The sequence below is a fragment of the Dermacentor albipictus genome, chromosome 6 (genome assembly GCF_038994185.2).
Source record: "Dermacentor albipictus isolate Rhodes 1998 colony chromosome 6, USDA_Dalb.pri_finalv2, whole genome shotgun sequence".
NCBI lineage: Eukaryota > Metazoa > Arthropoda > Arachnida > Ixodida > Ixodidae > Dermacentor > Dermacentor albipictus.
The window spans coordinates 91022260-91037902 of NC_091826.1; the positions used below are offsets into that span (position 1 = coordinate 91022260).

Consider the following 15643-nt stretch of genomic DNA (forward strand, 5'->3'; position numbering starts at 1 on the left):
ATAAAATCTGAACATCCGATTTTCAAGCACCCCTCCTTTCCCGGGCATTATTTCCTGCACTTTAAGTGCACAAATACACGGGTGACAGCGCGTTTCCAAAACAACTTGGCCTCGGCCAACACGATGGTACGCAAAGTACACAAAGGTAGCTACAACACAGGCTAGGCCAGACCATGTTACACGCTCGCAGAATGCCTTCTAATCGCACTCAAGTCAGAATCGTCGGTGCAAAGCCCGTTTTCAGTCGCTCAGAATACATAAATGTCATGTTCTTGAGCTCCTCTGTGTTATCTTTTACGCGTCCTGCCGGCGCATGCAACACTCCCGTGTTATCACTCTCGGCAATCGCTCGTCGCGTTTTCGAGAAGCGTGAGTACCGCATTAATGTATATGTTGTTGCAGGGCTATAAAATGCGTCACAAACTTGTCCCACTAAAATTCAGTACACGCAAAACTAACTCACTGTGGCCGCGGCCGCGGCTTGCTTTTTTCGCTAACAGCTAACAGCAAGCCTCAAGGTATCCCAAAAAGCTACCAAATAATTTACAATACTTTTTTCGGGTCAGAGAATGCGTGACGAACTTCTACCAGTAGGATCCAGTACACGCGAAACTGCGGCACACAGCCGAGCTGCTTTTCGCTAACTGCGTCAATAAGCCGGGTGCGGCAACCGTGCTTCTAAACTACCCCAAATATAACGACGTTAGTTACAATAATGTTGGAGGCCACAGAATGCGCGAAAACTTGTCTGTCTCAGGCGCTACGACGTAGTGCGCGCATGCACACGCGCAAATGCGTCACACGGCCGAGCCGGTTTTCGCTTATAAGCCGGGCGCGGCAAGCGTACCCAAATACTACCGAAATAAGTTACAGTAATGTTGCGGCTCATAGAAAGCGTCGCAAACATCTCCCAGGACGAGGCATTAACTCAAATTAACTGCGCCAGGACGGCGGTGCTGTTTTTCGCTAACTGCGCCACTCGAACTAAGCCTATATGTGATTAAAATGCGCCGCACACTGTCAAACACAATTTCTCACCTTGCCGTAGTCCAGTAGTGCAGTGGTGCCGTGTGGAAAAGCAGACGACACGCAAGAGAAGCATAGAGAAGGCCGGGAGCCCAATAAAATGGGCTATATCCAAAACAGACGGGTCGCCGAGCACGCAAGCTTCGCACGTACGACCGTCCTTGCTCACTCCTGCGGCTTGTCTGGCGCATGACGTAGGCACGAGCGTCTGGCGTGCCGCTAGCTTGTTGCTAGGCAACGCAACAAAAAGTTGCAAAGCATAAGTTTATTTACACGCAAAACTTTTTCACTTTTAGTGGGAAGGAATAAAAAAAATAAAACGCTGTCTGGAAGTTTATTTCACATTCTTTTTTTCTGATGCTCGCGTCAACTAACGGACGTTGTTGAAACTAGGCGTGACGTGTTTCCTGTTGCCAGTTTTTGAAGAGTGTCCCCTCTTGTTGAATTTCTTTCTCTATGGTAGTCCGACGTCGCGCCGAAGCTGATGGTCTTTGAGTTCGAGCTGGTCGACACAGTCGCACGAGCGCACTTCGTTTTCATAACACGATTTTTCTGGTTCACTCAACCCACGCACGTACGTGCTTAGGCCCATTGTTGACCTAAGACGTACTACTCGATAGCCAAGTCTTAAAGGCACATTGAAAAGGTCGTTTGACGGTTCGTGCGTACCGGTGGGCCACTTACGCAGGCCTGCTCGTTGGGCCTGCTCACGTAGGGAGCGCGAACTTGCGACCGCAGTTATGGCGGCCTCCGCGGATGCCGCTAGCGCTCCTAGCGGATGACGTCATGTGCATACCTCCTATTGGCCGCGAGATCGACCTATAGGTGGCAGCACCGTCGCCCCGTTAGTGTGGATGCGTCGCCCGTGCGGTGTGTGGAAGTGTAGGGAGCTACTGTTTTCATTTCGCGATTCTGTGCCCCATGCCCGCAGAAAACGCTTCATTTACCATCGTGAGATTTTGTTCGGTTCCGCAATGCAGCACATATTGCACAGAGCCAGGGATAAGCTTTCACTACTATGCCGTTGACGCGGCACGTCGCTGAGAATGACTCGTCAGGCTTCGCAACGGCAAGGCGCCTTCCAAGCATGCGATGGTGTGCAGTAAGCACTTCGACGATGGTGCGTTCAAGCGTTCGCTGACGAAAAAGGATGGCGAGTAGTCCAATATGATATCACGTTTGGGAATCCTAATCGGCAATCTGGGCATTAATGCTTGCAGCATGCGTAGTTGCTGTGTGGTTGCTGTGCGTGTGAAGATCGTTGCAGTCCGCGAAAGTTCGTGTCGGCGTGGCCTGGGATGCCAGTATATATGAGTTGCCTGTGCTTTTATATACTTCCGCAAGTAAATTAACCGTGTGTCCACGCATGCAATTTATTTTATAAACTTCATGCGCCGCCTGCGCAGTGAATTCAAGGTTCGCGCTCAGCTGCGAGTCCGTTTATAAACGACCGTCACCGTGCGTGACTAGTTGTCACGTTTTCCGTTGTCTTTCCTCAGCCACGGGAACTGTTCTCTGTGTTCAGAAGTGTAAATACGAGCACCGAAACACGGCAAGTGTGTACGCATGATCTCGTACAGATTAAACAGTGTCGTTTCGCGAGCCAACAGCGGATGGTCCATTAAGCGATGAACGAACATGCGCGAGCGAATTTATTGCTACTGCTCATAATGATATATTTTTTTCTCTCTTTTATAGTGGGGCGAAAAAAATTGAAGCCCGATGCACTGCATTCAAGCACCACTGCAAATTCAAGTGCCTGCATGCGAAATTAATTAAAGGGATCTAATGATTATGATACAACATAAATTATACGTTGCATGCTTTATTTGAGCTTCGTGTAACGGTTGCAACTGGTTATAAAGCGACTCGAAAACATTTTACAATGGTAGTAACACTATGAAACTAACTCGCGATTTCGTAGGTCTGGCTAAAAACAAAAATTGATAAAGCAACATAAGTTCTCTAAATTTATCGCATAACGTAAACACATCGCAAATCAGCGAGTCGGCTTAGTGTGATGTAATGTAAACAAATCGCGATACGCGCCGCGACCAACTACATCCGAACAACTTGAGGCAATACTTTACCCTGCAGGGCATGTGCAGTTCAATTCTGCTATTTTTGTCTCGTCGGTCAAATTCAGGTCGACTCGGTGTGGGTCTTTACTAAGCGCGGACGACTGCAGCACGAATGCGATAACGTGCACAGGACCGTCAGAGCAGCAGGTGGAAGCGACGGCACTACACTCAATGATGTGGCCCGCCGCAACGACTTGGTCGCCTTCGACGAGGCACCTGACACCGTCCCTAACATGGTTGAGAATTGTGCTTAGAGGCAAAGGTGCTGTAAAACGGAAAAAGAACGCATGTTAACCTCACAACACGTTGAAAAGAGACGAGCGCACATGGTGTGGTCGCGTTAAGCAAATGCTTTTCGCATCAGTACACTAAAAACGTGCAGCGATTTACTTTACGAATTTCCGTTACAAAAATGAAAGAATAACAGGTTGAGAGGTTACTAACCATCGAACAAACCGTCCTCGTCAACATCCATCGTGATTTCGCGAACTACGATCGCTGCACACTGCGGCTGGAGCGGCGACGGGCCACCGGCATCCACACTTCGGAGCTTCGTCATCTCGCCGCTAGGAGCCGACTCTGTTCGATCTCGAGGCCAATAGTACGAGCTGGTACGAGGCATTCGTCGAGGGCGCGTCGGGAATGAAGCATATTCCGGAGCAGGACACAAAGGGAGGCAAAAGTCGGGACAGCATCAGGCTTCGGGGTACGTACTCTTGGTGGAAGATCATCGGACTGCTCTAAGCTCGGCCGTTTTCGTTTACGCTAGGCTCGCTCGAAATTAAACGAGCAAATCTGGCTGCTCTGCAGTGGGTCCCATTCAAAGCGTGCAGCGGCGCGTACGAACTGGGACCACTTCTGCAAATTGATTTTAAATATGTTCCAAGCTATACTCACCGTTTATATATTGCAGGCGATGTGTGTGTGCGCGCATAAACCGGTCTCACACGTTAACGTGACTTCCAATTTTTGTGTCAGTACTCCTTTAATAAGCAAGCCGTTAAACATCCATGTGCTATCCCCCAACAACAATTTTAATGTCTCACTTTCAGTAATTCTATGGGCGACGCCCGTGCACCCAGGAACGAACGTCCAAACTGTGAGGGCGAGCAACGAGGGAAAGCGCGAGATGCGAGATCAGGAGAGGCCGGGTGAAAAGGAATGTCGTTCCCTTTAGTTTTATACTTTTATTTAAGAAGCTCAGTTTCTTCGCCGCACTCGTAGTCTCTACATATTTTCACTAGACTGTACAAAGGCGCACTTGCTGATATACCTCTCCCCCTCCCTCCGTCTTTGAGCGTGGCGCCTACGAGAAGGGCAAACGGGGCTTAGCCGGAAGTTTAAGCTCTTTCCGCGGCACGTAGCGACGTAATTCTGAGCAGACGTATTGCATGCACTGAGCTTATCAGCCAAAATTGAACATACTTTGGCCTTTTACGAAATAGCGATCACATTTCCGACATTCAGACGGCGGTTGAAGACTTCACCAGGAGGGTAGATTGCGTGCATCTGGGGTTTTCTTCAATTAACCCACACGGCTCTCCTGGTGTGTCCCAATTCCCACGAACTATGAGCGCGCTGTTTCAATCTACTCCGATGACGCCGAGAAAAGAAAACGCTTCCCAGTGGTTCGCACACACTGAATTCCAATACCAAAACCCTTCATGCACGTGGATGTTCAAAGCCATCACCGGCCGACCACAACATGCCTGCAATGATCACTCGAGGGAAGCGTAGTGCAAGAGAACATATTTCTTTATAAAAGTACAGCACTAAGAGCTTACAAGACAGCATCCTAAAGTAGAGGTCCAGCAATCGTGCCTGGAGGCGCCGCTTCATCGCGTCTTCTGTTCTGACGGACTCTGCATCAGAGCGTGCAAGGACACAGAATGCTGCTGCTCGCTGCTCACCGGGACGTCGTCCCTTCAGCGGAGGTTGCACGTCTCGGAGTTGAAGCGGCACTCGTCGTAGTGAACTTCCAGACGGCTCAGCTCGGACCTGAAGGGGCAGCCGAGCCGCGCGTGGACGCAGTACACCTGCAGGTGCCGCAGGTACTCCAGGCTGTTGTTGTGGACCACAGCGTCGCGATCGCTGAATGGGAGCCCGTCGAGAGGACACACTTCACCGCGGGGTAAGCCGCCGTTCCTGGTCCTCAGCAGCTCAGCAAACACATTCAAGCATCGGCACAAGTCGCAAATTGAGTGGCCGCAGGGAAGCTGTAGGACGTAGGGAGGAACCTTGCCGCATAGGGCGCAGACCCAAGAAGTAGGTAGCGGCTCCACAAACGTGATGTCCCGCCTGTCTACGAAGGAACCGTCCGAACCGACGAGGGTGTAGGTAGTCGGTCGGCTTTGCTGGGAAGCCTGGAAACGGAGCCCCGCAAGCCGAGCAGCGTTTCTCTCGTCATTTGAGTGCAACGAAAGATTAGCGAAGGCGCCGCACACCCCCGACTCCGAAGTCGTCTGATCTTCCTCACTTGCGGTGACGACGCCTTCGCGGGTGCTGACGAACTTCGAGTTGGCCATGGCGAGGACAAAGGGCGACCGACTAGCGCAAGGGTGTCACACACTCCTTTCCGCCGACCTGCCGCTGGTTTTCTCCGTGATAGGCGATGGTGGCAGCGTCGTCGCGTCCAGCTCGCGTGGTCGCTGCCTATTGCTCTGGTTGTCGAAGCAATTCTGGCTCGCAAGGACCGTGCACAGTTGGTGTTGGAAAGGAGCAAGGGGTGGCGGAAACTGTGAAAAGCTAGATAAAGCACGGCTACAGATACGGGGCACGAAGTGGGGAGAGGGCCGAGGGGGGAGAACGATCGCCAAAACGTGGTCGTTGAAAGGAGGGGATTGAGTTCCCGGTATTGCCACAGGTTTGGCTTTACTGGCGAAAGCAAGGATGAAGGCAGAATACCATGCAGGTGTGGCGGGAAACATGGTGCAGAAACTGCAGCGCTTCCCTTTCTACTAACGTGCGAGGCCAGAGGGGATGCAGATAGCACTGTAGAGAGGAGAAGAAAAGGAGAAGAAAGGGAGAGAGGAGAAGTGGCAGTTCCCATGTAAGAGGTGGGGTGCGAACGTGAGAAGGCAAGGCTGCGGGGAAACAGGATAAGCTCAAGCTCAAGGTATAGGCACCCTGCAATGCAGTTTGCAGAACAGGCCGTGCCATCTGGCGGCCGAAGCAAGAAGCGTGAAAGCGTTCCAGGCGATCGCGCGCGCGCTTTGCTGCCATTGCCTTCGTTGTTCAGCGTGCGTTTTTGTCTTTCGCACCCGAAAGAGAACCTGTGGGCCCGTTGAAGGTCCGATGGCGTCATTGGACTCGTGTGATCAGCCCCCTGCCAAAGCTGTGAAGAGGAAAAGTGGGCGGAGGTACTGCTCTGTAAAAGACTGTCACAGTCGTGAATGGACGCCAGGCGTCCCCCAACCACTGGCACGCGCCGAAAGCTTCGGCGCGCGCTGGCAAGCAAACGCGTCGCTTCGCTTCGGCTGGAGGGAAGGGGCGCGCAACCACTGGAGACAAGCTCCGACGCGCCATAGAATAAAGGACGCGCGCCGAAGCTCGCTCCTCGGCTGCGGCGCACTGTTGCTGGAGTATTCCGTCTTCATCTGTCAAATTCCGGCCTAAAACAGCCTGCTGTAAACTAAGCTTGAAACAATAAGTTAGTGATCTGTATGTGCTTTTAGATATAAAAAACACGTTTGAATAATGAATATACACCTGCCGCAACAGTTTGTTTTTATTTTTGAAGTAAAAATAGTGTACAAAATACCGACGTCAGCGCTCGTGCGTCGTCTGTCTGCAATATCGCTTTGCAAACACCTGCACGACGATGGCATATATCAAAAACTGTTGTACCATTTCATTTTTTGGTAGCTCATTGCACAGCCAACTATGTAAGAATTAGGCTTGCAATGTATAACTGAAGAAAATCTGTGTAGGAAATATTGCCACATAGTAGTGACGGTAAATAAATAGTGCCGCTCAATCGCAACGATAGCGGTGAGCAATGTCAGCAATCGTAGAAAATCTCTTCTGCGGGTCAAGCGCGTCGGTTTGCATACGTCAGTCCTCGAAAGTTACAGCCTATTCGCTGGTGCCCGCGCGCCTTCCAGAAACTACAACACAATTTGTGTCGCGTATGCAATCAGATTAGCAAGGTTCGTCGACAACAGACAGAGCCATCGATAACATTCGCGAAACTTCCGATACGTTCAGGCGCATCCTGCACCGAGCGATAACGTTTAACATTTTTTAGCCGGTGAAATACGGTAACCGGATACAAATAAAGCATCCGTGTCAATATAATTATGCTTGTTGGTGCATGAGAGAAACGTGAAAAAGTGGGGTCTGAGAAAATCATCAAAGCAGAATTGAAACACCTGTAGCACTCACAAAAAGAAAAAAAAACTAGAATGGCTAAAATTTATGTAATTCGTATCTTGTCTCCCCCCAATTCTTGATTCTGCCAAATCTAGCCCATGGAGCACCTCTATTATTCTAGATTGTTTTGATGCATCAACACCGCATCCGGAGGCCTTCACATTGAGTGTATTGCTACAAAACATTTTCACAGTGTAAGGGCCATGTTCTATTGTAACTGGTTTCCACATATCAAGTTTGCCTTTCCTTACATTTATGAAATGACATACCGTCAGATAATACAAGCTCGAGAATTGGAGGGTTTTAATAGGAGTCTTTCGTTGCCCTTTCCCAAGTCGTACTATTGAAGCACTTATTCGAATGTATGGGAGCAGCTCATTTGCATAGTATAAGAAATATATAAACAGGTTATTTTCACAATTTATACACTTCGTCACCACAAAACGAAAAATTGCAGTTTATTGTTTTCAGCCTGCTATGATGTTTTGACTGAGAAAGATATATTCAATTTGTTCTGCGAGGCACGCAATAATTGCTGTGGCATATTATTTTATTGCACAACACTGCATACAGTAGCCAGCCATTATTAAAACTCAGAAGAAATTAATAGCACAATGTATATGATCAGGCACATAGCATATTATTGCACTTTCTTAATTCATGCCAGAACGACGACCACAGGCGTCCATCTCCAACAAGGTCAGCATCCATTGTGCCTCCTTACCATCGGGCTTCACACCCTCAGCACGTTCAACCTCGGCTTTGTGGTGCTTAACACAACCTCAAGTGCGTTTTACGGTTCCAGGGATAAGAAAGAAGACCATCCTGCCTACCTTGGCCTTGAAGCAAGCAGCTCTGGATTGGAGCGCAGGGCATCTTGTGTAATTATCAATGTGAAGAGAAGCTTAGCATTTTGTCGAAGTACACACCAAGCTCTTTCATTTCATCGACCCTAAGGAGTGGAGCATCACGTAGGGTGTATCAAACTTTCACATGGTGCGTTTTGTGCATATAACCTAATGCCATAGTGTTGGAAGCATTTAAGAGTACTTATTGTTTCTGCACCAGTTTGAGAGTGAAAAAATGTCTTTTTGGAAGTCGATGCAGTGGTGAACACTGTTGACACTCTGAAATAACTTTAAGTTGTCGGCACACAAAGTCATGCTGTTCATTTATTAAAATGCTCTTAGCACTAACAGAAAGCGGGGAATCCCATATCGATTCAAACACCTGACGCACTGAAGAGGATAGATATAGGTCGGCAGTTAGTAAATGCACATCCAGCACCTGATTTCTGCATGGGCAATGTTCATGCTACCTTCAGAGTGCTAGAAAAGGTACTAGGCTTTAGGGAACTATTGACGATGCTTGTGAGAACGAGGAACAAGTATGATTCCATACGTCTTAACCCTTTCAGACACCACTTTATCCCGTTGATTGAAAAGTTGCTTTCACCACATCCCTTGCATCCTCAGAATCGTAGAAAGTGTACAGCTGCAGCAAATATTAAGAATTTTCAACTGTTTAGCAAGTTTTGTCAAGTTTACAAAATTTCGACTCCATGCGAAAACTCACTACAGGAACAAAAAATATGAGAACATGTTCTATTTCGTGTTTTGAAAAGCTTGAAAAGCACTTATCCAGCCACTTGACAATTATGCCTGGTGCACGACATTGTAAAAAACAATGAAAGAAGTGAGCCCGCTACATACAACATACTGACACAGAGTAACACCCAGCCGTCTACCTTCCAACTCATTTTGTTAAAACATTCTGCAGGTTATTCAAAATTGCAGCACGGTTCCAATAATAAGTGTTTCAAGATGTATGAAACACATTTTAAATACCATTACTTTCATCAGTGCTTTTGCTATTGATGCACGCTCCTGCTGTGCCCCATTGTGTAGACAGTGTCTCAAAGGGTTAAGCTCTGTGGAGGAAATACCATCAACACCACAAGAAAGGGAAAGTTTAAGGCAAAGTTTAAGGCACTTCATACACTTGGCAACGAGGTTTTCATTGACTGTTAGCATACACTGCGCCAGACTGAGAAGGAAGGTTACTTGAAGCATATTTCACACCATATAGCAAACAGAAATGTTCTGCAAAGGCATCAGCAGTGTTCGAGACAACACCACTGTTTTCATGAAGAAGACGTGCATCTTTGGCACTCTTTTTAGAAGAGAGAGCCCACAAAGCTCCAGAAATATTTTGAATTATGCGTCACGCTAGCTTCAACACAATCAATGTGGTCAAAGTGATGATTCTAATAATAATAATAATAATAATAATAATGGTAACTTGGCACACTAGACTAAAAAGAAGGCTGATGCCTGTATGTTAGAGCATCTGATAACCAGCCATCTAGAGCAGGAATTTGCAGGATGCAGAAGACACTTTCTTCCCCTCCACGTGCACACACACTTGCTCAATAACACAGCACGGCACACACGCCCACATTCGACAGGTGCACAACACACAGGAGTGCCAATTCAGTCTGGTTCCAAGGAAGGAGAATCCGAATCGCCAGAGGGGTGGAGAGAAAGCTCTGCATGCTTGATATAATCATGGAGTTGTGGTGTCGGGCCACGGAGACGTGATGAGGGCTCAGGCTGTGCTGACCACTTGTTCAGACGAACTGAAGAAAGATTAGTGCTGTCTAGAGAGTCGTCAAACACCCTGCAGTATAGACTTGTGCCATGTTGCATTGGTATTGCAGGGTGTGCTACTTTAGGGGTTTGAGGCAATCCTCGAAGTCTGGCATGAGCTTGTGACAACCGAAAAGACGGGAGTAAAGGGTGTGTATTGTCCGGCGCTGAACAAGCTTAAGTTTGTTAGCGTCGCGAGTTTGGTACGGGAACTATACTGATGAGCAGTACTCAAGTCGTGACAAAATGATAGATGTGTAGAGTGCTCGGAAAACCTTATGTCACCAGGGAAGGGAGACACGGGACACAAACCCAAGAATGGGCCGGTGCTTACATACAGTGCTGGTGACATATGCGGAAAAGTTGAGAGAACAGCTAAATGCTACACCCAGAATGGGAAGGGCCCGAACAGTCTTTATAGAAGTGCCTCCAAGGAAGAAGGTTGGACGTGCAGCAGTTTCGTTGTGGCTGATACGCATGGCAGAACTTTTTATGGTGTTACTACAAAGTTTGATATTGTAGGCCCAGTCGTTCACCTTTACGGAATGTATTTATTGTAAGCACATATGCTGTACATCGGCATATTGTTGTTGTGGATGCGTTAACTTGTTAATCAAACATATTCTGCGCAGATGCATTAGTAACTTGGTTTTGAGTAGATCTTTGTCCTGACTACAATTTATAGTATCGCAGCAAGAAACATTTAAGTAGAAGCTGAAGGGATTCCAGCAGTTTAAGCATACTGACTGCACATAACACTGATGACACCTTTTCACCTTCCCCACAATGCACTCACACCATCTACACTTTGCATAAGCAAAAAGTGAGATAAAAAATCAATTACAGTTTCATTGACTCAGTACTTGCTGCTTCTGAAGCGGGCATCGAAGCAATCGTGGTATACGCTGCTACATGCATAAGTCTTGCATGATGCAGGTCCTGCTATGCACTGCACACAGGGCACAGGTTGCAAACAGATAATTTCTTTTTGCAGTGCTCAACTATAACGACACACTGACTCAAACATGACTGCGTTGTCACGTATGCTTCAGTGCGTCAGTGTTCTTCATTGCTACACGAGCGATTTATGCCCAACTAGCTCCAAGGACGGACGCACTAGAAAGAAATGAGTGAATGAGTACAGTGAACTTGTACTGAACTGGATTCACATGCCGAATAGAAGAGCGCAGTGTCAGCTGAAACAGGCGGCACGGCTGATTAAATAAGTACTTCCACTAGTTCGGCTACTAGTGTCTTTCGCTTTCGGAAGTTATGTTTATCACTGGAAACAGCGCAGAGCTTGCCCGTTAAACTTGAGTCAACCGACACCACACGAAACACGCCGCGGTTGACCAACCAAAATTCCACACGGTTCATTCACCACATCGCACATTACACGAAGCCAGGAGTGGCATATTTAAAATCACTGCAGCACCAAACGGACCTGAAAATTCAATTCCTTCGACAGAGTTTCTCAGGTGAGTTCGTTCACTCGCCATTTACGAACTCGATGGACGCGCTAGGCCTACGCGTAACGTAAACAACATCGGCGATAGGCGAGTGTTGATTATCCAGACTTCGGAGCTCGTAAACATGTTTCCATTTGTTTTGAGCACAACAAAATACACATACAACAAGCACAGACGTTGCGGTAATCGTGATTCGGTTGGCTGTTTTAGCAGACGATCGAACTCAGCCCGGCGGAACTCAGTGGGTAGGTTGGATTAGTCGGCGTAGTTCGAAGTCGCTTCGGATCCACGTCGCACTGTCACAACCCACGGTCGTCGGTCGGTCGGTCGTGTCGTTGTCGGCCTACTATTACAACACCGTCTTTCAGGAACACTGTCGCGCGCGTCGTGCGTCCAAAGAACTCGGACGATCGTTGGTGCCGGCCACGACCGGCTTTATTAGTAATAAAGCCGGTCGTGGTGCCGGCGCCCTCCGCATGGTCGGCCATTACAGGGCTCCGATTGGTTGACGCCTGCGACTCGTCGCAGCCTCTCATTGGTGCACGCCGGCGCAGCTTCGCCGCGCGTCGGCAAACTTTAATTTTTTTAATATTTGGGGTTTTACGTGCCAAAACCACTTTCTGATTATGATGCATGCCGTAGTGGAGGACTCCGGAAATTTCGACCACCTGGGGTTCTTTAACGTGCACCTAAATCTAAGCACACGGGTGTTTTCGCATTTCGCCCCCATCGAAATGCGGCCGCCGTGGCCGGGATTCGATCCCGCGACCTCGTGCTCAGCAGCCCAACACCATAGCCACTGAGCAACCACGGCGGGTTCGGCAAACTTCTAGCATCGGCAGTAGACATTTTCTGCGCGACGTTCCGCTTCGCCGCATTTCCGACCGACGCTTTGACGCATTTGACCCTTCGGCACGCGCCGAAGCTTTCCGGCGCGTGCCAGTGGTTGGGGCAGGCTGTACAACTTTCCGTCGCAGCCTTGGGAGAAGACGCGAAGACAAAAATAGATTATCGCTGTGCGACGAGTCAAGTAAGTGAATTCCTATTTGTAAACGGAAATCGCTGCATATTACGCAAGCATACAAGGACGATGTTCATTTTTCACTTCGCGGCAATCAGTTAACAGATTGATGACCAGTGTACGGGGGGTTTTCACGAGGCGGTCGCTTATGTTCACTGTTTGGGCAGTTTCGCGGTTTGTAGGTCGATAACCTTTCGATTGATATTGCAGGCATCGTACTGAGGAAATAAAGAAAGCGCAGTATGACATTTGGCAATAGTTTGAGACGCACTTTGCTCAGTCTTGTGGCGTCTATTTCTTGAGAATGATGATCAACCTGCTCGTAGGCGTGTTCATCGCAAGTGACGAGGAACTGCATCTTCAACGGGAGCCATCCTCCGTATTGGTCGTGCTTTATTTTGTTTCGATGCTACGTGCTGTCCGCGGCGGTGTCGTACGTGGTTGACTCCGGCGGACAAGAAACGCCAAACGACCTGCGCTGTCATGCGCTTTTCCTGCCCGCCGACCACTTCGCGATTTATATATGTGATTTATCCCGAACTGCTGTATTGGTACATAATCTGATCTACATTAACCATAACGAAAAGTTAATGCGACACAAGCTTGGGAGAAAGTGTATGAGGTGCGTCAGGTTAGTAATACATAGAGAAATAATTTGTATGTGCAGTGTGTTTTCCTGTTGTTTTAATCATGACCCTTTCGTTGATTGACCCTACTACACCCGTTGCAGCAGATTGATGGTAATTACACATGTCTTACTTATTTCAGTTTTGGAGACTCCTCAGATTGGCAGCCTAATCGGGATTCTAGGGTGTACTCGAAACATTTCGTGAATGGCGAGAAGAGCACAATTGAAAGCCACCCAGGCTATGTACCTACAATTTTTCCAGTAGTGTACAAGAAGAGGTCCACTTCACCTACTACTAAGCTGACTAGATTTAGTAGGTAAGCTTCTCTCTGATGTCCTATTTGGGTTTTCGTTTGCGTCAGAAGCTGGGATTGTTGAATATGTTCCGTCTTTTCCCATTTAGCTTCGCCATGGACCAGTTGGTCTCTACTAATAAATGTGAATGCATGCATGTAGATGTGCCCAGTGCAAAAGACGTGTACTGACAAGGTTCAGTGGCATTCAAGCTTCTATAAAATGTGCAGGTGGAAGCAGCGGCATTCTAGATCGTCTGCTCCTTCTGCTGCCCCTTCATCACCTGCTACTCCTGCGTCAGCCGCTGTCTCTGGATCAGCTCCTCCCCACACAGCCGAGACAGTAGGAACCAGTTGTACCAGCGGCCTCGCGATAGCCGACCTAGCAACTGGTACAAACCTGTTGTACGAGGGGAGCTCGTCAGAGGACTTAGGTCTACTGGCCACTGTTGCTGCTGAGCATTGCACTGCAGTAAAATCCATGGTAAGCTTCTGAAAATTTTTGAACCTGAAGTTGAATGCCTGCATTTGAACAGCAAAATGTTTTTGTTCTTATACCATGCTGAGTTGCGCCTCCCCGTGTAGCATTGGCAGCAAATTCACAGTGTTGTACTCTTATTGCTCATCCCCTTCTCATTTTCAGTGCAACATTTGGTGCACAAAATATGACATCATATTTCTGGAGAGGCTAGTTTGAGAAGTTTGTTTACTGCCAATAAATTTGTGTGTTATGACTGATGAAAGTGAGGTGGCCGCTGTAAACTAGCATGTATTTATTCATCTTTACTGCAATTTTACACACGAAACACAGACTGAAGGGACAAGCACATCAAGCAAGAATTTCACGGTGTTCATGTGTCTCATCAATGAATCAGGGGCATCAACTCAAGTGAAACATCTTGAGACATGCGACAGCAGTGTGCAACACAAGCCAGAGCTCTGTAGCAGGCACAGTGGCTCTTACTACAGAACCAGCTACTTCTCTGGCTATGACAGCGTAGCTAAATCCACAAACGCATTGCAAGACCTATGCAATGTAAGCAAAGTAGTGTTTGCAATGCTTCTGAGCATACTTCCGCCTTCATCAGAGCGAAAATGTCATGTCACTGCTGAAAATAGGCTTCTCTTATTTCTTATGAAGTTAAAGCTTGGAATGAGCTACTCATCACTGGCTATTCTTTTCTCTGTAAGCGAAACGTCAGCATCACGGCATTTCAAGAGTGTTCTAAAGACACTCGCTGTGGCAACCAAACAATGGATTTTTCGTCCCCCATCAAGAGTGATTGAGGCCACGATGCCTGAGAGTTTTAAGGTGCATTATCCTGGCTGTACAATGATTATTGATTGCACTGAAATACGTACAGAGCAGCCACCAACTGTGCAACAAGAACGAGTCTTGTACTCGAATTACAAAGGGTCATATACACTGAAGTTTTTAGTGGCTGTAACACCAGGAGGGATGATCTGCTTTTGTTCAAAAGCCTATGGTGGTAGACTGTTCGATGCCCACGTTACAGTCGACTCTGTGTTCCTAGACCTTGTTCAACCAGGGGATACCATTCTTGCCGATAAGGGATTCCCAGGCATCCAAACAGTTCTAGGAAACCAGAATGCTGTCCTAGTTATGCCTCCGTTTCTCCTTGCCTCTCAGTTTTCACCAGAGGAGGTGCGGGACACATACAATATCGCGCAAGTGCGGATACATGTTGAACGAATGATTCAGAGGATCAAAATCTATAACGTCTTGAACAACAAGGTACCAACCGAGCTTATCCCATGTATGAATGATGTCTTTCATGTCTGCTGCGTGCTAGCTAACCTGCAGCTCCCAATAATTAAGTGCAAAGAACAGCCACAGTCATCTGCCATATCTGCATCATGAGCTATTCACTGGCCTCACTCAGGGTTACATGAAACAAAACTAACGATAGTTAGGGGAGAGCCTCAGTCCGCTATCCAATGTTTCAACAAGAGTACTTGCCTTGATCTGGACTCACTGGGACTGGGGTTGCAAAGGTCATCTTGTTGAGATGCTAGCTGGCAGATAATAATAATAATAATAATAATAAAGTTTATTTCTGCCTCAAAGATACATGGACAGAGGAG

The 15643-nt window shown here is 47.7% G+C and overlaps 1 pseudogene; it reads left to right on the top strand.

Annotated features, from left to right (window-relative positions):
- Positions 1-6401: 6401 nt before the first annotated feature.
- LOC135897649 (uncharacterized) lies at positions 6402-15419 on the top strand (annotated as a pseudogene).
- Positions 15420-15643: the final 224 nt, after the last annotated feature.